This window comes from Acanthochromis polyacanthus, chromosome 15, assembly GCF_021347895.1.
Source record: "Acanthochromis polyacanthus isolate Apoly-LR-REF ecotype Palm Island chromosome 15, KAUST_Apoly_ChrSc, whole genome shotgun sequence".
Classification (NCBI taxonomy): Eukaryota; Metazoa; Chordata; class Actinopteri; family Pomacentridae; genus Acanthochromis; species Acanthochromis polyacanthus.
In genome coordinates this window covers 29,503,217-29,525,793 of record NC_067127.1, presented here as the reverse complement: position 1 = coordinate 29,525,793, position 22,577 = coordinate 29,503,217, and the positions used below count along the sequence as shown (strand labels likewise).

General features: G+C 38.5%; 1 pseudogene; it reads left to right on the top strand.

Moving 5' to 3' along the window:
* Positions 1–22,577, top strand: part of LOC110965432 (echinoderm microtubule-associated protein-like 6) — a 155,876-nt pseudogene that overhangs the window by 39,565 nt on the left and 93,734 nt on the right.

Here is a 22,577-nt window from a genome sequence, read left to right as displayed (position 1 = left end):
ATAAATAACCATCAGGGATCTCAGTGTGTGCTTGTAGTTGTGTTGCTCATGTTGTGGGGACATTTACCCATTTATGCAGTCACGTTGTGAGGACTCTCCCTGCTTGTGGGGACAAAAGATTAAAAGATAAAACACTGAATTTCAGTGTTGAGGCTTGTTTTAAGGTCAAGAATGAATGTCAGCCTCTGAAGTCATGGTTTGGCTCGATTGGTTTAAACCAACAGATGGATGTTTGTCCCAAGGGCATGGATGGAGGAGAGGAGAAGGAGGAGGTAAAAGCAGACAATAGGAACCTGGAAGCATCTGGAACTGGGTGAGAAAGAGGAGGAGAAATGAGGAAAATGCTTGGAAGAGGAGAGAAAAGAGTAATGTTAGCCTCAGAAACAAGAACAAGAGGAGAAGGAAACAAAGCCTATAGGGAAATAAACTGGATAAAAACATGCTTAACACTCTGTAGACCTTGCTCTGCGTCCAGACTCAGCCCATCCCTTGTTTTATTAATACAGTAATGTTTTCTATAGTTACATAAATCTTCTAATCTTCTATTAACTAGTCAGTGATGTTGATTATACAAGAAAAGCTGTACATTATTCACAATGATGAATGTGACCAGGTAAACGTTAATTATAATAATACTACTACTAGTAATAATAATTGTTGTTATTGTTATTACTATGGGGTTTGAACCCTCCAAATATCAAGCAGATTGCAGGGTTTGTTTGTTTTTTTTGCATGTGTTACATTTTTCACTGCAGTATAAAGTCCAGCGCTTCTATGGAAACAGAACAACCACGACTAGAAGTAGAGAGAACAAGAACACTCATAATTTGTTTTGTTCAGTATCAAAAAGTGCAATCCAAAAGCTCTGAGCTTCCTGCCGAGATATTTTTCTTGTGCAGTGATGCTCTGATTCCAGTGCTCATGCAACACTCGTAATGCTCCCTGGACGCGTTGTTATGAAACGTCATCCACATTGAGTGCTAGATCTCCTAAAGTTTGTCAAAAATCTGATCCTAACATACAGATTTAAGTATTTAGACTATCTTCCAATCTCCCTTTTAGTTTTATTCCAGCAATACAGGACAAGGACATACATTTAATGTTACGAACTAGGCGGCGTGTGAACCCAAAAAGCAGGCACAACAGGCAGACGGGTACAGAACAAGGGTTTAATATATTAAACAAACAGAAAGCTCTCCATATGGGAGGCACAGGAAAAGAACAGAATGGGGAGGATGAAACTGAACTGAGGGCGACGGACCTACGGCCGTGGTGGGGCCTTAACTGAACTAAATGGGAGGAGATGACTCACGTTGTCCAGGGGGTCGGGAGACAAGGCGGGGACGGAGCTGATGGAAGCCGGTGGCGGGGTTGTGGCAGGGACAGCGGGGCAGGGAGAACCAGAGCAGACCGGAGGAGTCCAGAGCGGTCGGGGAGACGGAGCAGACGAGGGGATCCAGGACAGGTGGGGAAACAGGGCTGACCAGGAAATCCAGGGGGAAACAGCGCTTGGGCGGATGGACAGACATCTCTCTGGCAGAGAACCGCAGACCCAGCAGAGAGCTGTCGGCAGAGCCAGGCTTTATCTGCAGCTGATTGCAGATTCGAGCCAGCTGTGCTCCTCCACAGCCGCTCTTAATCAGGCTGTGCCAGAGTGCTGCACAGGGGAGGGAGAGGCCATGACATTTAAAAACTATTTCCATGGCAAAAATATGTTTTTTGCACTTGAAACATGTGTTTGATGTCCTGTACTGTCTTTAGTTGTTGTCATGGTCATGTGAGAATAAGGAAATTCAAAAGGTAGACAATAACACTAATTAATGAATATAATCAACAACATACATAGAATTGCCTCTAAGTTGAATATTAGCAAACGAACGTGTCATTAATTTGGTTAATGTGACACAAAAGTGCCAATAATTTAAATATCATTGCACAAAAGTGTCACTAACTTGAAATTTAATGTACAGTAATGTCAATAATTTGAATACAAAAACACAAAAGTGTCAAAAACTTGGATATTAACTCAACAAATATCAATAATCAGTAAAGTAACGTACAAAAGTGTTAACAGTCTGAATATTAATACACAAAAGTGTCATTCAGATGAATGTTAACAAACTAAAATGTCATTAAAATGGATGTTATGACACACAAGCATCACTAACTTGAATATTAATGCAAAAGATGTCAATAACTTAAAAATAAAGCACAAAAATGTCATTACCTTGAATTACAATGTACAGAAATGTCAATAATTTGGATCCAACCACACAAGAGTGTCACTAACTCTGAAGCGCAGCTCGAGCTGATCACAAGCAGCAGAATTACATGACTCTGCTTCTTGTACAGACAGTAAGTTAAAATGTTGGCACGCTTCCTGTTGCAAATGACAGTTGTACACCTGATCTCGGTTGAATTTCAAAACCTGATCCTAACATCTGGATCTAAGATTGGCAATTTGTAATTAATCAGTCTAAAAATAAAATTTTATCCTTTGTTTACATCTGCTGTCACACAAATGCCAGAACTTTAAACCTAGTGTTAACAAATGCATCATTATCAACCAATTATTAATTATTGTTCACTCTAAAGTGCTGATATTTTGGATTGTTAGGTTTTGTGTTCTCTATTTGTAACCTTACTGTGTTAAACACTGTGAGATGACATATGATGTGAATTTGCACTTTATAGATAGAACTGAATTGAATATTGTTATTGTAAGCCACAAACACATGATACAGGACACCATAAGAGATACCACATGTGCTACTAGCACATAGGAATCCTGTGGTGGTTAGTCACAGCCCGATATCACGCATTAACATTGGGCGGACGTCATTTAGCATCACAGAAATCTTTGTCATGGTGCTCCTTTACTAGCTAAACCCCCACAATGGTTTCTGACCACCAACAGAGGACTGCCTGGCTATGGTGGTCGCAGTAGTATTAAATAGTATGCACAGATAGAGTTAGCTGGTGGCACAACCAGGTACTACAGCTAATGCAGAAAACTTAAAGCGTGTATTATCTAGAAAAATAGTATTGATTGGGACTTGGTTTACTAAATATTAAATGACGTGGATCAGATCGCATCAGGTTAAAAAACTTTGATCAAGACTTAACTAGTTTCAAGTGTTGCAGAAGCACTGGGAGCGGAGTATCGTTACATAAGCAGAGTACTTTGAGGGGAATGGCAGCCAAATTTAAATAAAGTTTTTACTTTTTATAGGCACAGACTAAACTTTTTGGTTGCACCCTAAAAAGAGAAATAATCCAAATTTAATCAGTCAGTCCATTGAGATACGTCTCGATCAGTCCTACTACTGATATCCTCATTGTGTCCAGACTCTGCTCAGGAGGAGTGGTTTTGCTGGTTTTAAATTTGCATGAACTCGTGGCAAATTACAGCCTTACCTCTTGTCTTCACTGATGATCCTCCACATGAAGGTTGGATCAGGCTGACGGAGAGTTTTGATTTTTGATGGTGAAACTGCAAACATGCAACTGCAAGTGGTCAGAGTTGAACTTCTAGGGAGTGTTATAAGAGTTGCAGGAGCACTGGGAGCGGTGCATCGCTGCACGAGTGGACTACTTTGATCACGATGGTGGGAAACTTTTTGGTTGCACTTTATAAAGAGGTAAAATCTGAATTTGATCGACCAGTCCATTGAAATACGTCTCTATCAACATTGCTACTGATCTGCACTCTGATTTTGTTGTGAATTCAGCCTCAATGTATCCTGACTCTGCTCAGGAGGACTGTTTTTGCTCATTAAAAAGTGCATAAAACCATTTCCTTTTTTAAAACTCTTGAATTACAGCCTCAGCTCTTATTACCACTGATGATCATCCACATGAAGGTTGGAATAGGTTGATGGCGAGTTTGATTTTTGATGGTGAAACTGCAACCATGTACCTGCAAGTGGTCAGAGTCGAAATTCCAGGGAGTGTTATAAGAGCCACAGGAGCTTTGGGAGCAGTTCATCACTGCATAAGGAGACGACTTTGATCAGGATGATGGGAAACTTTTTCATCACACCTTGTAAAAAGGAAAAATCTGAATTTGATCGATCAGTCCATTAAAATATGCATCTGTCAGACCTAATACTGATGCACACTCTTATTTATTGTGAGTCCAGCCTCAGTGTGTCTGGACTCCGCTCACTAGTTGTGTTTTTGATCATTTTAAATTTAAATCTCTACAGACCCAATTCTTATCACCATTAATGATCCTCCACATGAAGGTTGGATCATCCAGGCATGTCGATTGAGATCATTCACAGGCTTTGACACGATGTTCCTATTGCAGATCCACGTTGAAATTGCAAATCTGTACCTGTTAGTGGACTGCAAAACACCTGTAACAAAGGTCCTGATGTTTATTGCATAATGTCACGCAGAATTGTGACTCACAAAGAACTGCTGCTCGCACATTCAGTGGCCTCCACCACCACTGCACTGAGGTCATTTTCAAAATAAAAGTCCTCATATGCTGCTGTGTGCAGAAACACAGTAAACGTGTCAGATAAAGATTTTACAGAGCAAATAAGGTGAATGAAGATGTGAAGCTGTCACATATCACCCAGCAGACGGGTGTGTGTTCAGGTGTGTGTGTGTGTTCAGTGACGTTTGACCTTGACTCCACGGTTGTCATGCTCAGTCCTCAGCTCCCTGCCCTTGGCAATGTGGTCGTCATGGCAACCACGGCAGCTAGCAGGCTCATTGGCTGGCAGGTTGAGGAGGAGAGGAGTCGATGTCGAAGTGTGTGTGTGTGTGTGTGTGTGTGTGTGTGTGTGTGTGTGTGTGTGTGTGTTTGTGCATGCAGACATCTCTGAGATCAATGGGGCTTCACGGCTGACACACCTGTTCTATTTCTGCTCTGTTGCTGCTTCTAATATTTCATACGCAGTCTCTCCACGTTTTACATCCCTGACCACACACACACACACACGCATACACGTGTTCTGTACTTTAAAACTAACAAGACCACAGTGTCAGTAAAATTCTTGGCTTTACTGAAAATCAGCCCTTGTGACTAATCAATTTCAATAGATGACAATATTAATACAAATTACATATTAGTTACATTTGGAATGTCCTGATTAAGTTTTCTGAACTCTAATCTGTTCCGAGTCATTTAGCTCAATGCTGAGTCAAATCCAAAAGTACCATTAAAGTAAAGGGCAACCATGACAAAGTCTTCTGTGACATTCAATGATCTTAATGGTGATTTATATTTTTTTGACATATTATATATTTTTGTTTTTCTTCTTTCAAATAACATCAAATACCTAAAGTAATTTTTTTAACAGATTGAAAGTTTAAAAAAAAATCGAATAGTGTAGCTATGCAATTTAATCTTGTGAAAGAACGAGAAAATTACCATGTAGGAAATTTGCAGAAAATTGTTGGGGACATTATTTAAAGTTTTGGCTGTCTGTTTTGAAACAACAATAAGTGGCTCTTAAAAAAAATGCTGTCAGTACATTGAAAACATTTTTTTTACTGTGTGTGACATGCCCTGATCTATTGGAATTGAACTTCAGATACAATTTTTTCTTTTAATTCTTTAATTCTTTTAACCATTTAATAAGTTGTCCAGGGGCCTATTTCACAAAGCAGGTTTAACAAACTCTGAGTTTAATTCTCAACTCTGAGTTGATCTACTCTGAGATAGAAAACTCTTGAGTTTTCGGTTTCACAACGGCTGATTTCAGTTGGTTTAATCAACTCGGAGTAATTTGACCCGGAGTTAAGCGCGTGCACCGCAACTCTGAAAAGACAGCATCAATGGAGCCCCAATTCGACGAGTCACCATGGAAACGGGGAAGCGAAAGGCTGCGTTTTTGAACTGGAAATTTTTAACGCGCTCATATGGCGAGTTTGAACACGTTTTTAGAAAGAAGTGCAACACCGCTGCAGCTGCAAAAGAGAGGGAGACGACGTGGAGAACACTGTTGCCCGGGTCAATGCGTAAGTTTAAATGTAGTCCTTTGTAATCGTAACAATATTACAGGGAAAACCTGTCTGAATGGTAGAATATTAAGTTATTTCATTTAGGTGAAATCCCGCGGGGGAGAAGCACACGTGACAGCAGCTTAAAGGCATTAGAGGAGATGTAATTTCCTACGACTTTGAACGTAGCATGCGCACATACAACCTCTCCCTCACCCCCCTCTAACCTCCCCCCTCTTAACATTTACGAAGAAACACCCCCCTCCAGAAACTTGCGTAGGACTTGTGAAGTTTTCTTTTACGGCTGGGTCCCCCTGGATCTTTATCTGCCATTATGTAAAAAAAGATGAGCAAAACAAGTCGCCAGCTAACTACGAAGCTATACCAAAGCAACACATAGAGAAAACACATAAGTCCAAGGCGTACGTAATCTACGTAACTAGGCCTGAGCCGGAAGATTTTTGATTGACAGGAAAGGGAGCAAAGCAAATGCCTCGGTCCGAGCGCGCTGATTGGCTGATGTTTTTCAGGTCCTGCCATGTCCACAGTTTTTTTTTTTTTAGAAACCATACATACAAGTCCACTAAAGGTCAGTATATTCAGTTTATGTGAATCAGACAAATTAAACAAAAAAAAAACATCCTCCATAATGCCTTTAAGATGAAATGTAAAAACATTGTTCAAACAGGTAAGACCTCAGAATTATTTCATGGAGGTCCTTCATGTTGATCATGTTTTACAGTGTAAAGTATCTTAAATATTAAGTGGCTGTTTGACTGTGCAGTTGTTTTATCCACACATACCCTAAATGTCTGCATCCATATCATGTTCTGTTAAATAATTAAAGGCATTATGGAGGATTTTTTTGTTTTGTTTTGTTTAATTTGTCTGATTCACATAAAATGAATATACTGCCCTTTAGTGGACTTGTATGTATGGTCTCTAAAAAAATTTAAAAAAATAACTGTGGACATGGCAGGACCTGAAAAACATCAGCCAATCAACGCGCTCGGACCGAGGCGTTTGCTTTGCTCCCTTTCCTGTCAATCAAAAATCTTCCGGCTCAGGCCCAGTTGCGTAGATTACGTACGCCTTGGACTTGTGTGTTTTCTGTATGTGTTGCTTTGGTATAGCTTCGTAGTTAGCTGGCGACTTGTTTTGCTCATCGTTTTTTACATAATGGCAGATAAAGATCCAGGGGGACCCAGCCATAAAAGACAACTTCACAAGTCCTACGCAAGTTTCTGGAGGGGGGTGTTTCTTCGTAAATGTTAAGAGGGGGGAGGTTAGAGGGGGGTGAGGGAGAGGTTGTATGTGCGCATGCGCATGCTACGTTCAAAGTCGTAGGAAATTAAATCTCCTCTAATGCCTTTAAGCATACAGTTGTCTTACTGTAGTGCTCTGCATCTCTGACATCATATAAAAACTTCCATTTGCAAAGAACCACAGCGCAACACACAATATCTGCTGGATGTGAGAGCATGACTGCGGCTGGTAATGTAAATGTAAGGACGGATTAGGTTGTTTATGTAGATTATGGACTTGAAACGATTACGAAACGGTACCGCTCAAGAAGATAATTGTCCGGAAATGCGAGAACATTTATGCTCGGTCTGATAACAATCTACCGACGAATATTTAATTATCTGTGCAGTAATGCTGCTCCTTTATCCACTGGATCGTTAATAAACGCTGTCCTACGCCAAAACTTACTGACTGAATGAATGAGGAAATGAAACACCGTGTGTGGCTCAAAGAGCGCGCAGACAGAGAGAAACTCGAGGTTTTCTCAGATAAACCTGCTGGTGAGCAGGTTAGAGTCATAGAGTCTGTTACTGCGGTAACTGACCGAGAGTTTATGTTACCCCTCTTTGTGAAACAGACTAGAGTTACCCTGCATTCCCTGGTTAGAGTTACCTCGCTTTGTGAAACGGAAAACTCTGAGTTTTCCTTATTTCAGGGTTAACAAACTCAGAGTTTTCACTAAACCTGCTTCGTGAAATAGGCCCCATATGTACACATATAGATGTGTACATATTTATTTACAAAGCAGAAGTGTATAAACTATTCAAAGAATAAAAAAATCAAAGATTAAAAAATAAAATAAATAGAAAATAACATGAAATAAGAAAATAAGGACTGACGACGCTTGAATACTTTGGATTTGTGACCTACTCCTCCAAATGACACAATCTGCTGACCCCTATCCAAACCAAAAATAAGCTGACACCCAACATGGTTTCATTTAGACATCAACAGTGTTTGCGGTTGTCATATCAAGTGAAATACAATAATACTGTGTGACAGCGGGAAGCAGCAGAGCGCTGAAGCTAACAGATTAAAACCATCACTGTTAGCAAAATATAATCTGAAAACAAAATGTGTCAAGGGCAGTAAAACAGCTTACAAGACAGTTTGCAATTCTGGATGTCAGCAATACGTATACACCGCTGTTCAAAAGTTTGGGGTTGTGTAGAAATGTCCTTATTTTTGAAAAAAGTCATTTTTTTTCAATGAAGATAACATTAATTGATCAGAAATACAGTCTAGACATTGTTTATGTGGTAAATGACTATTTTAGCTGGAAACGGCTGATTTTTAATTGAATATCCACATAAGGGCATAGAGGCCTATTTCCAGCAACCATCACTGCTGTGTTCTAATGATGCATTGTGTTAGCTAATGATGTTGAAAGACTAACTGATTATAAGAAAACCCTTGTGCAATTATGCTAGCATATGAATAAAAATGTGAGTTTTTATGGAAATAATGAAATTACCTGAGTGACCCCAAACTTTTGAACGGCAGTGTATGTATTACTCCTGTTTTACAGAAAGTATCTTAAAGCTAAAACAGAACAACAAACTGCAGTGATGCATGAACTATAGAGACACCTGTGAGTCAAACTGGAGGGCAAAGTTGCCAAATGATGAGTTGTGATGTGTGTTTTAAAAGTGATGGTGCTGGCAGACAGACCTGCTAAATGTCAAACTGCTACAACCACATGTTTGATTAGACTTCCCAGGTTTTTGGTCAGATGTCCAGTCAAAGTGGTTGCACGCTAAAGCCAAAATATGTCGTTTTTGGAGTCATTGGCAGGCAACCTTTTCTATCAGTAAAGTAAGACAGGTTTATTTGTACTACACATTTTACCACAAGAAAGACAATATTTGGACATCCAATTCGTGTATGATGGTGTATCCAGTTGGTGTATGAAAGAAATGTAAATTTAGCTGGATTACATATTTTGAGCTTGTAAATTTTGAACAAAAGAGGCGACCAGAACGGAGCCTTGTGGAACTCCGCAGATTATTTTCACCTGCTTAGATCTGTAATTACTTTTAAACATGCAGTCGTACCTGTACTTTAAGTAGGATTCAAACCAGTTCAGTCCTGTGCCACAATGTTCCACCCAGTTTTCCACTAAGTTTATTGATTTCTGTTGGTCGACTGTTTAAAATAGAGCACTGAGATCCCAGAATACTTGGAGTCTGCCTTTGTCTGCCTTTAAGTGAATGACACTGAAGACTTCAACAAGAGCAGTGCTGCTTAGATGTGAGGACGTGTTGGATATATTAAACTTTTCCTTTATAGATTTATTTTTTGGGCAGATTTTTTTTTTTTTTTGCCTTGTGATGATGTGCAACAACTGTCTGGTTTTCTTTGAGGCAAAATAGTTTATTTAATTAAGTTTATCAGATTAGCCTTTAAAGTTTGTAAAAACTGTGTAAAATCTTTATTTTCAATGAAATGGAGAGATTCAAGTCAGTGAAGACATTTTCTATGTCAGCACAGTCTGTATAATCGTAGTTCTGCGTGTACATGGGAGTAGATTTTGTGTGAACATTGGGGAAACAAATTAAGTGCATCCTCCCCCAGGAAATTTTGTGCATCAGACATTTGATTTTTTTTTTTTTTTTGCATTATGGTGAACTTCTATGCAGCAGTTTGTTCCCTTTCTGCATTAATTTGTGATTGAAATGTCTTTATTAATGTAATGTAAAGGAAAACACTCAAAATTCAGGGCTTGCGCAAAGCAGGAGCATCACATCTGTGAAACTCCACTCAACAAAAATATAAACGCAACACTTTTGTTTTTGCTCCCATTTTTTATGAGATGAACTCAAAGGTCTAAAACTTTGTCAACATACACAATATCACCATTTCTCTCAAATATTGTTCACAAATCCGTCTAAATCTGTGATAGTGAGCACTTCTCCTTTGCTGAGATAATCCATCCCACCTCATAGGTGTGCCATATCAAGATGCTGATTAGACACCATGATTAGTGCACAGGTGTGCCTTACACTGCCCACAATAAAAGGCCACTCTGAAATGTGCAGTTTTGTTTTATTGGGGGGAGGGGTCCACTCCTCTTCAATTGGCTGTGCGGAGCAGCTGGATATTGGCGGGAACTGGTACACGCTGTTGTATACGCCGATCCAGAGCATCCCAAACATGTTCAGTGGGTGACATGTCCGGTGAGTATGCTGGCCATGCAAGAACTGGGACGTTTTCAGCTTCCAAGAATTGTGTACAGATCCTTGCAACATGGAGCCATGCATTATCCTGCTGTAACATGAGGTGATGTTCTTGGATGTATGGCACAACAATGGGCCTCAGGATCTCATCACGGTATCTCTGTGCATTCAAAATGCCATCAATAAAATGCACCTGTGTTCTTCGTCCATACCAGATGCCTGCCCATACCATAACCCCACCGCCACCATGGGCCACTCCATCCACAACATTGACATCAGAAAACCGCTCACCCACACGACGCCACACACGCTGTCTGCCATCTGCCCTGAACAGTGTAAACCGGTATTCATCCGTGAAGAGAACACCTCTCCAACGTGCCAGATGCCATCCAATGTGAGCATTTGCCCACTCAAGTCGGTTACGTCGACGAACTGGAGTCAGGTCAAGACACCGATGAGGACGACGAGCATGCAGATGAGTTTCCCTGAGACGGTTTCTGACAGTTTGTGCAGAAATTCTTTGCTTATGCAAACCGATTGTTTCAGCAGCTGTCCAAGTGGCTGGTCTCAGACCATCTTGGAGGTGAACATGGTGGATGTGGAGGTCCTGGGCTGGTGTGGTTACACGTGGTCTGCAGTTGTGAGGCTGGTTGGATGTACTGCCAAATTCTCTGAAACGCCTTTGGAGACGGCTTATGGTAGAGAAATGAACATTCAATACACCAGCAACAGCTCTGGTTGACATTCCTGCTGTCAACATGCCAATTGCACGCTCCCTCAAATCTTGCCACATATGTGGCATTGTGCTGTGAGATAAAACTGCCCCTATCAGAGTGGCCTCTTATTGTGGGCAGTCTAAGGCACACCTGTGCACTAATCATGGCGTCTAATCAGCATCTTGATATGACACACCTGTGAGGTGGGATGGATTATCTCAGCAAAGGAGAAGTGCTCACTATCACAGATTTAGACAGATTTGTGAACAATATTTGAGAGAAATGGTGATATTATGTATGTGGAAAAAGTTTTAGATCTTTGAGTTCATGTCATAAAAAATGGGAGCAAAAACAAAAGTGTTGTGTTTATATTTTTGGTGAGTGTCAGTTAGATATTAGACATAACTTCTGTGTTCACAGTTTGTTCTGATGAATATGTCAGGGTTTGTGCTATTCTTAGTGCAATTTTAATTTCTATTTAAGGGCCACACTTGAGTAATTGTAGCCAAACGTGATGTGTGCCTTCTTTGTTTGACTTTCTGTCTCTGTAACATCACACTGAGTCAGATTATAGAACAAACATCACAGAGACTCTCGGCATCAGGGATCATTACTCCATCAACAAAACAGACTGTGTTAATAATGATGCCATTAAGCTGAGAACATATTTATAGCTGCCTTTGTAAAGGAGAACAGTGACCCTCTGACAGAAACATGAAGAGGAAACAGACAGGTCTATAAAAATACTTATTTTTACACTGAAAGTTAATTTCAGAGGGTAAAATCTATTTATTTCTCATCTTGCTTTCCTGTTAGTATTTATAGAAATGCCATATTTCATTCTCAGTAAGTTAACAGACATTAAACAGAGCAGACTGCAGCGGCTAAATAAGAACATCTATTTTAATCCAAAATAACTCTGCATCTCCAAAAATAAATCATATTAATCACAGAATCTGTAATAGGAAGTACATCAATAAAAACCTAAACAAAACATGCACAAAAATAGTGATACCAAACACAATCATGAAAACAAACCGGTAGAGATGTGTCATTTTTCCTTTTCTTTTCTGACTTATTAAAAAACTATGTTTTTTTCTGAAAATTTAAAATAAAATATAAATTCAAAAGATAACGATATTAATGATAATGATAATAATAATGTTTTTGGTTGTAAGAATGATTCAAAACAAAGTCACAAGAAAATATAACCGTAATTACATAATGATAGATCAATGAAATCAATAACAAGCATAAAAGAACAAAAACAGTAAAATAATAATGCACAACATTAATACTAAAACACAACCATAAAACAAAAATCTGATCATAAAAGAACTGTGGAAATAACATACAGCAATAAAACAGCAATAAAACAACCATGAAAACACTTGACTTAAAACCACAATAAAATAACAATAATCTTATGACACACTTACAAAATAACCACAAAACAACAGAAAATAAATAAAATACCAATAAAACAACAACTAACGAAAGACAACCACAAAATAACAAAACACAGGGAAAACAAAACAACAAGGAAACAACAAGGAAACAACAACAATAAAATGCGGATATCACGATAAAACAATAATGAAAAAACCTAGCTTAAAACCACAATAAAATAATCCTGAAACAGAACTATAAAACAGCCACAAAACAACAGAACAACTAAAATACTAATAAAACAACAATAAACCTAAAACAACCACAAAAATAAAATAAGGTGAAAACAAAACAACAATGCAACAATAAAACAACTATGAAACAACAAGAAAGCAACAATAAAATGCGGAAATAGCAATGAAGCAATGAAAAAAAACTTAAAACGACCACAGAATAAGTATAATAATAATAAAAATAATGCTAAAACACCACTGAAAAACAACAGAACAACAATAAAATACAAATAAAACAACAAACAACCCATGACAACCACAAAATAATAAAACAGCAACAAAATGACAGTAAAACATGGAAATAACAATAAAGCAACAATGAAACAACAGGGAAATAATACATTAACAATGAAACAATAGTAAAATAACAACCAAACAAAAATGAAAAAGACAAATAAATTAAAGTTCACACAGATATAGAAAATGGTTTTGTCAGAAGAGGTTTAAAAACTGTAAACTAATCATGGCAGGTAAATCACTGAAGGGTTAAGGTTTGTCTGGTTCTAGTGTCGACCACAAAATCTGCTCTCAGATTCAGCAGATCAGTAACATTATTGATCAGGAACTGAAAGTCAACAATAAACCTTAAAATAAAATAAATGTCAGAGACGCTCTCCTGCATGCTGCAAAGGCTTTGATGCATCAAATGAAGGATGTAGTTTTAGTTAATTAATGTACAGTATTGTTATCGTTGTAAAGAAGGATTTTCACATTACGATAAAACAAGAAGATAGGACTCCATGTTTGGCTAATTATTGAACTTGGCTACCTTGGCTAAATGAATGAAGGTAACTGATTGAAGAGAAATTAAATGTATGAATGTTAATTATCTGTGTCTTCTCCCCCGTCCTCCCTCTTCTCTCCCCCCAGCCTGGCCCTTCACCCAGAGCGCTCCCTGGTGGCCACCGGTCAAGTTGGAAAGGATCCATACGTCTGCGTTTGGGATTTGTTCACCGTCCAAACCGTCTCTCTGCTGAGGGATGGACACACTCATGGCATCGCCTGCCTCGCATTCAGCGCTGACGGACAGGTGACACACACAGACACACACACACACACACACACACATACACACACTGTGTTTTTCTATCATTGTGGGGACATACAATTGACTCCCATTCATATCTAACCCCTAACCCTTACCCTAACCCTAACCTTAACCCAGACCAAAACAATGCCTAACCCTAAAGAAATATTTTCGCACTTTTACATTTTTTCAGTAACAACAACATGGCCAAGAAGATGCTGTTGCCACCCGTGGAGACCTCATTTTAGGTCCCCACCGTGAGACGAGTCCCCATCTATATAGCAATAGTCAGTTTGAAGTCCCCACCGGGTCCCCACAGGGTCCCCACCAGTATAGATAAACATGTACACACACTCACACTCACACACACACACACACACACACACACACACACACACACACACACACACACACACACACATTTGAAATAACACACTTACTGAGCATGAAGCAGAAAACCTCTACGGCTGAGTTTATCTCCACTACTCCAATCGAGACACGCTGTAAATGACTGTAATCCGTAATTATACAGGATTTTTAATTTTTGAAATACACAACAGACTGTGAATTCACACCTACCTACATATTAAACCTCTACTTGTAAAAATATGATTTTTTTTTAAACAGATTCTTTTTTTTTTTGCATTAATAGAAACCAGAACAACAACAATCTGTTCAGATCCAGAAATTTTGTGGCAAATATTTTCTTTTGTTTAGCGAATAAAATTTTTAAATTCAAGGTTTGTTTTGTAAACATTAGTGGTTAAAAAATAATCTAATTGATTAGAGGCTTTTTAATTAATTAATTGTGATTAATCCCATTTTTGTCAAATAACAATTTTTGACACAATAAGCAAAGTTTTTAGCTCAAATGAATTCTGGTGATGACTGAATCACTGAGTAGATGAAAAGGTGGACTTAAAGAACAAAATGTTTGTTTCATTTATATTTATCTGCATTTTTCATCTGTCTACTATATTCACAGATTATTGCAAACTCAAAGTGAAATTATAGCAATTATATTCAACATTTTAAGACTTTGTAAACTCAAGCACTTTCAATTCTTGAAATGTGGTCTATTATGGGATGGCTGCACCATTTGCCTGGACTACGACTGTCATTAACATTAGCTCTGGTGCTAACAGCAGCATATTTTGCATTGAGGTGATATCGTTGGCTTGAAGTGCAACGGTGATAAGAAAACTCTTTGTTGAACAATTTGCAGACAATCGGGCTTTTTAAAAGAAAATGTTCCGTCCAACAAGCTCAATGCGGTCTCGTCTTCTTGCACGCTGATTCACTACAGGTCATCCTGTGCATCTTTTTCACAGCTGGCAAACAGACTTTAGGTCTATTACCGCCCCCCGGTTCATTTCCGGGCTGGAATGTGTTAGCAGTGTGCCAGAAATTAGGGAACAGAAAAGGGTGCAACTAAACGTGGTCTTTTTTTAACATGTTTTTTTGTCTGTAATTAATTAAACAAAATTAACGCATTAAAGTTCCAATCCTAGTAAAAAATATATTTCTGATATTAGATACAAACAGTAACAATTAACAGAAGAAAGTGTTGGTTCTGTTACAAATTTCATACATAATTATAACTATATATCCTGTATAATGACATTCCTGCATGAAACATTCCAAAAAACATATATATTGTAATAATGGAAAATGACAGTACTTTTATAAGATGGGTATTTCCCATTATTTAACTGTATTTTTTTGGCACCCCAACTGCTGGAGTAATACAGATTTTTTTTGTTTGTTTTGTTATGTTTTTTACAGTGTACATGATGAAATCAAATGTGAATTTGTTGTAAGTTTGCACCACTAAAGTAGAAAATTTAATCTCTGCACGTCCTTTTTATGGCATTATTTCTCAGTATTTTGAAACCACATTGAAATATTAATATAATTCATTCAATTCATTCATTCAATACTAAAAGAATTGCACAGAGCTCATGTGAAATTAAGTTTAGAAATGTATTTTCATCAAAAAAATGCTGTATTTATATGAGATGGTTATTTTCAGTTATTTTACAGCATTTTTGGCACTCCAGCTATCTGAATCTTACATTGTTGTTGTTTTGTCTTTTTTGTTTTTTTACAGTGCACATGACCAGATTAAATGCAAAGTTGTTGTAAATTTTCAGCACTGAAGCAGAAAATCAAACCCCTCAAGTTTATATCGAGCTCACTTGTAGTAAACTTAGGCTTTATCAAATGTCATCATTTTCCGACCCAATTTAGATTCGGAAAAGATATAAAAGAATCTATTATCCATAAATCTAAATTATTTCCCTCAGTAGTAATTGATCATGTACCTTGTGAAACGTCATAAAACACTTAAACATGAGCATCTTTATCGTGTGTTGCTTTGCCTTAATGATGGTAAAAACCCAAAGATGCATAAAACAGATGTTTTTTCCAGAGATTTTTGCTTTAAACCATTACATCAACACTGAGTCATCTCTCAACATGGTTGTCAGTTGATATTTCATGGTAATAATGACATTAATGTGTTTATTGGGGTTTAATCCAGCTGTGATGATTAATGATGCATCTCCGATTCAGGCAGTAAAAGAGCTGCGCGGCTGTTTGAGTCTGACAGATGGTTTTTATGGTTTTTATGGTTAAAGGACGTTCAGACTAAAGGTCAAAGAAGAACAACTCAGTCAGTGGGGAGGTTTAGTGAAGGGAAAGGACAACGGTGCATGAGCAGTGGGAGGAAGATGATGATGATGATTGTAATGATCGTTGTCAGCTGAACGTGAATGAGAAGCAGCCATTAAACACTGTTTTCCAGCCACACAGGTCACTGATTCGTCTAAAATGACATACATCTTGTCAAAAATATTTTTCTAAATGGCCCAAATGACTAAACGCATTCAAAATTATTAAAATGTATCAAAAATGCATAAACAGTTGTTCAAAAATGACTCAAAATTCCCGTGGATGGCTGGTAAGCTGCCATGTGTTCAGCTTACCTGCTGAACACATGGCACCAGGATGCGCTATGGGAAGACGGCATGCCGGTGGAGGCAGTGTGATGCTTTGGGCAATGTTCTGCTAGGAAACCTTGGATCCTGCCATCCATGTGGATGTTACTTTGACATGTACCACCTATCTAAGCATTGTTGCAGACCATGAACACCCTTTCATGGAAACAGTGTTCCCTGATGGCTGTGGCCTCTTTCAGCAGGATAATGCACCGTGCCACGAAGCGAAAATGGTTCAGGAATAGTTTGAGGAGCACAACAACAAGTTTGAGGTGTTGACTTGGCCTCCAAATTCCCCAGACCTCAGTCCAGTCGAGTATCTGTGGGATGTGCTGGACAAACAAGTCCGATCCATGGAGGCCCCACCTTACAACTTCCAGGACTTAGAGGATCTGCTGCTAACATCTTGGTGCCAGGTATCACAGCACACCTTCATGGTTTAGTGGAGTCCATGCCTCTATGGGTCAGGACTGTTTTGGCAGATAGATATTGGACAGTGCTTTTAAAGTGCAAAATATTCCTAATTCATATGATATTGTACCAAACAGAAGTATGAGAGTACACCGATCAGACACAGCATTATGATCACTGACAGGTGAAGTGAATAGCATTGATCATATTGCTACTATGGGTTGTTCTGCTGGAAAACCTTGGATTTTGGCGTCCGTGTTGATGAGACTTAGACACCCAAATAAACGTTGTCCCAGAACAATCACACTCCTTCATGCAAAAGGAAATCCTAAATGTCACTGCCCTACCCCTGCAGGAAAATCCACCCCACCACAACCCAAAAACATCCAACAGTCAGAAACATCTTGAGGAACATGACAATCGCCCAAAATGTTGATTTGACTGCCAAACTTCCGAGACCCCATTCTGATCAAACATCAACAGGATGCAGTGGGACAAGTTCGATTCACAGAAGCCCCAAAGGATCCACTGCCACTGTCTTGGTGCCAGACCCCATAGGATACCCTGAGAGGTCCTCTGGTCCAGGCCCAATAGTTCAGAGCATTTTTGACCACATAAGGGGGGACCACCACCATCTTATCAGGCAGTCATAATGTTATGCCTGATCGGTGTGTGTTCTGTTTGTGGTTTACTGGGAGCAAACTTTCTGTCTTTAAGTTAACCAAAAGTCCACTGAACTTTTCCATGAATCTAATTTGTGAATAAAAACGTGACTTTGTTGATGTTTTCGTCCTGTCATCGACTTAAATGTGGTTTCAGGATGAAAACAGATCACATTTCCATCGCTGAGCCTCTACACTGCATCTCTTGTTGTGATTCAGTTCAGCGAATGTCACTGAACCAGCACACTTTTAACGTCAGCATCACATCTGACAGCCGAGCTTCAGGTGTCTGAGAATAAATCCTGAACACTTCAGTGTCACTTTGTAATATGGAAAGTGGCTGCAGGCGTTGGGCACTCAGGATAAATGAACTGAGTGTTTCTGGGAGTCAGAGCAGGTCGACGCTTCCTTTGAACTGAAGCTTCACCTCAGAAAACCACAAACCGAAGTCATCTCAACGGCATTAATGTCAGCTCGTCTGTCAGCTGTTTAAATCCTCAACTTCAAACCTACAACCTCTTTTAACTTAGAAATGTTTCAGGAGCTTCGGTGTCGCAATTTATCTCTCAAACGTGGATCAGAATATAGTCTGGTTAAGAATATAGCTCTTACTTCTCTTTTTTTAAATCACAGTTTGCATCGTTAGTTTATCCTGAAAACATCAGAACAAAAAACTATTGAAATGGTGAATTTTAAATATAATATTTCATTTATAGGGTGCAATATTTCAGCTTCACATGCAATATTTCGTTATCATGTGTAATATTACTCTTCTGTCTCAGAATCCTTGCCAGTTTTGCTCCTTACGTTTCTATTCTTGTCTTCTTTCAGCTCATTGTTTTTATTTTCAGTAATGTATCCAATTTATTGCTTTCCTATTAGGCATTTGGGTTAGGACAAGAACTTCTCTCAGGATTAACGAAGTTCTGTCTGATCGTATTTCTTCTAAATAATTCTAAAAACATGTATTGTGAGTGATATTAAATTGTCAAACAATCTTACAGGACTTTTTCAAAAGGAACACATGAATTTGTTTAATTTGCATTAATGCCTGAATCATATCAGGAAGTTGTTGATCCTCAGGGCCAGTGACCCCCTGATTAACTTACTCAGTTGTTAGGGAATCACCGGACCAGCTCTCCATCCTTCGGGTCCGGTCCTACTGCCCCCTGAGATCTTACTCAGAGGGATGCTGCAGAACTGTTAAGCTGGTTGACGAGGAAAATTCGCCTAGCTGTCTCACTGCCTTCATCCAGATGCCTATCCCTGCTTCCTCTGATAATTAATTTAACCGAGTAGCCACTTCGGTATAGTTAAATTTAACCACCAGACACACCTGTTAACGGCAGCTTTTCCTCTCATAGATCTTGCACTTGTTAAGTTGCTAGGTTAATTCAGAGGTTATGGACATATAGACAACCTCTAGGATATGTTTATACTGGGCCAACCTGACCCCTATGATTAGGTAACCTTTCAGAACCTTGCTATTGTTATGCACGCAGTAATCTGACTTTTTACATCCAGAGCTAGATGTATAAGTATTCATTCAGGGATAAAAATAGCACTTGCAATTTGTTGTCTTTAATTGCAGAATAATGCTTTATTGATATAGTTTTAGCAGGGCAAAAGCATAGCCAATAAATCATCAGACAGTTAATCAAACATCACTATTCTTTCAATTGTTTAACACGACTCATTAGTGGAACTATGCTTTCCTAAAAGAGAAGTAATATTCACCCAGATTACATAATTTGGAGGGAGAGCAGTCACGGTGTGGCCACACCCGGCTGCTCACCTGAGACCCGCCGGGGCCCAGGGGAAAGTGGACGGGGGTCCGACCAGATTTAGATCTGCATATATCCATTTTTGTTGTTTGGTCCAGTATTCCTCACATGGAAAATAGAGTTCAGTAATGTTCCTTCAGACAGCATTATTTCCAGATCACAGTTCAGTAATCCTCCAACACTGCAGGAAACGCAGTACTTTGGTCCATAATTCCATCAGAACAGTTATTCCTTTGCAGATCATGTTGAATTCCCTGTCCGAGTTACGTGGTAATCATCCCCTGTGCTCAGACTGATGTCTGGATTGCACCCAGGCAGATACCCGCAACAATCTCCCAACTTGCGTCTTGATCAGATGTAATTTATAGTTTACTGTATCTTTACCCCCTCCCAACTCACACACTTGCCCCATACACTGACCGCATGATCACCTCCACTTTTAAGGAACTGAAACTATCTGTTTTGGACTGTCCAGACAGCCCATCTTGCCCCCCCCCGATCTCTCCTGTCTGCAACTCAGCACAGGCTCCTGATCAGGAAATGGAAAAGCGGATGTCAGCCTCTAACTGTCACTGGCATCCCATTGTGCAATCTTTTGGACAATGTGTACAGACTTGTTAAAAAAAAACCCAATCTATTTTGAGTCTAGTGACCTTTACTGTGAACGCTTGACCCTAGTTCACTTAACTCGTGACTTCTCACCTCATTACAAAGTTAAAACCCTCTTATCTTAACAGTAGTCAAATCAAAACTCTTAAAAGCATTCCCATTTCATAAAGCATAAGTTCCTCTTTTTAGTCAAATCTATCAAAAACATCAGTTTTCACAGTGAGTCACGCTTCTGACCTCTACACTGTTTCAACATTAAAGAATGTAAGAATAGACACTTGGTTAGTTCACACTCATTCATTAGGTTATGGCATAATCTGATCCTAAATCACAGTTATATCACAATGTTCCCTTATTTAGCTGTTGTTCTGTAAGAGTCTCCCCTTTGTGGCTGATTCTGGGATCTCATACCTCCATGCTTCACAACAAAGTACAGCAGTGCTTGAAAACACACTGCATATTTATATTTTGTGGGATTTTTTTATTTGTTTGCTTTTTGTATTTTTTTCAGTTTTTCAGGTTTTTTTTTTCAGAAATCAGATTATTTTTACCCCCCCCAGTTGAATATTCTGTGTGTAAAGTCAGCTGAATTCACTATAAGCTGATTATGTTATCAGAATATTAACAAGGGCCGTAATTTCCTTTATATTTATACATTCCTTCTTTTAACACTGTAAAAAATAATGTTTGGCATCAGCAAAAAAAAAAATTTGAAAAAAATTTACGCATCTATGTGGAGTCAGAGGTCATAAATCATCTATATCCATGAAAAGTTGGGTTCTTTGGAATGTACACGATATCTGAACAGGTTGTTGTTATTTCTACAGCCATGGCCATAAGTTTGGACACAGCATGACTTACTATGTCTGTTTTGATGTCTGTTACAGAACATAACTAATATTTTTTGACAGCACCAGTTTAATTAGTCAACAAATCAACAAGGGATATAATATTATCAATAAATTCCAAAATTGGAACTACTTTGTTCCCAAAACATAATATTAGAAGAAAATAACAAAAAAATGCAGTACTTTCACAATCGAATTTGGTAAGAATAACAAAATGACACCAAACTCTTTTGATGTTTTTTTAAAATATGAAAATTAATATAGTTCTCAGGAGTTGTGTACTGTATTGTAAGTGACAATTTTGTGGTATTTTCTAAGATTCACAAGCGTCATGGTACTTGTGTCCAAACTTATGGCCATGGCTGTATTTGTGATTATATTGACATTACACCACAAAACAAACAAAAAAATTGTGTTTTATTGACCCGTCCATCCAGCCCGACCTCCTCCCATACCAGCATTGTCACTCTGTAACAACAATAGCAAGTTTAGAAGTACAGTCAAGGTCAAAAACACATAAAACTGCCAAAAAATCCTCTTTTGAGTCTAGTTTTCAGTCTGTGTAGTATGAAGCCAGCTCCCTCTTGGCCGAACAAGTAGAAACAAATGCAGAACTAATCCTGCTGAGTCGTGAAGTGACTCTGTAAATGATTCCTGCTGTGTCATCGGTTTACGCTGCTGGCTGAGACTTGGGTTCTGACGAGAGGCTAAATCAAAATAAACACAGAATCAATAAAATAATCATAAATCCAGCTTAATAATAAATCAACTGTGCGGTCCTCTGGTGCAGTTGATTTATTATTAAGCCGAGCCAGAGTCTGAATACAATATTTTTGTCTGAACCTGGAACACTTTATGATCTGCTTTCTGCTGCTGCAGCTCAAAGAAACTGTTCAGAGAATTCACAATCAGAGCGTTTGATCTGCTCAGAACAACTTTCAGTCAACGTTAGGCAAACCTTCAACTATACTTCAAACTCAAACTTCATTTGTTTTTGCTGTCAGGTTTTCACTGACACTTTCTCCGAGAAAGATTCAGCAAATCCTTTAAAAGTCTCACTTCAGCCTTTCATGAGTGAGTGCACGTTTGATTTAAAAACCCTGAATTAAAAAGTGAAATTCCTTTTCCATTTAATTCACACATTATTGTCCAAAATGTCACAAATTCCTTAATTAACGTTTTAAGATTCCATGAACAAGAACACATTAAAATACTATTAATTTGTTGATAATTTGCACCTGAGAGCAGAAATCTCTCATTAAATCTAAATACATGTGTTAATTATGAATCTTTTAAATTTCTCAGTGCAGTCGAGGGAAGTGAAATAAACTGATTCTGCTGGATTTTTTAATTAGCTGCAATAAATTCTTGTTGGCCATATGAATTACCTGATGTTTTCA